The 634-nt window shown below is 47.3% G+C and overlaps 1 non-coding gene across 1 annotated transcript; it reads right to left on the bottom strand.

Moving 5' to 3' along the window:
• Positions 1-238: 238 nt before the first annotated feature.
• Positions 239-427, bottom strand: LOC148092621 (U2 spliceosomal RNA). Its single transcript, XR_015714980.1, has one exon. It is a non-coding gene; the product is annotated as a U2 spliceosomal RNA (small nuclear RNA).
• Between the last annotated feature and the right edge of the window lie 207 nt (positions 428-634).

The raw sequence follows: 634 nt of genomic DNA, 5'->3' as shown, positions 1-634 counted from the left end.
CTCTTCTCTGCCTCAGCCCAGGCCCCCCCCTACTCAAGTGGTCCACTTGTCCAACACCCTGCTGGGTGTGGGATTGGCAAGGTGGCTCTAACTGAGCTGCTTTGTCCATTCCACTGACAGGAAATTCTGTCCTTGCAGAGCAAATGGTGGAAATGCAGTCTGGAGCCTCATGAAGAGTGAATTAGAGCACTTTAGAGGAGACAAGGGGAACAATAGCAAACAATCTGTCATTAACTCAAAGGAATTCACCATTCCTGGAAGTAAAGCTCTCCCAGACTGAGGCAGGGAGTAGGTAGAGCAAGCTCCAAATCCATCTCCTAATTCCAGACATTAATTCAATGCCCAGTACACAAATGGAGAATACAACAGATGCTAAACCAGTAAGATGATAACACACTTGATTTTAGCCAGTAGGCAGAGAAGGGATCATGACCCCACCTAAGCCACACAGCTCCCTTTTCACACTTGACGTGAAGGCTGACACCTCTAGGGCCCCCTACACCCACCTCTCCAGTGCTCTGAATCTCTCCCTGATACTGCCCTGATGTAATATTCCAGAGGAAATATCTTTCTCACTTTGAATGATCAGTTTTGGTGCATTCTTTTTAAGGGCTGATCCAAACACCTCTTTCGT

The sequence above is a fragment of the Miniopterus natalensis genome, chromosome 8, assembly GCF_054644295.1.
Source record: "Miniopterus natalensis isolate mMinNat1 chromosome 8, mMinNat1.hap1, whole genome shotgun sequence".
Taxonomy (NCBI): Eukaryota; Metazoa; Chordata; class Mammalia; order Chiroptera; family Miniopteridae; genus Miniopterus; species Miniopterus natalensis.
The sequence above is the reverse complement of the archived record's forward strand: the minus strand, read 5'-3'. Positions and strand labels throughout refer to the sequence as shown.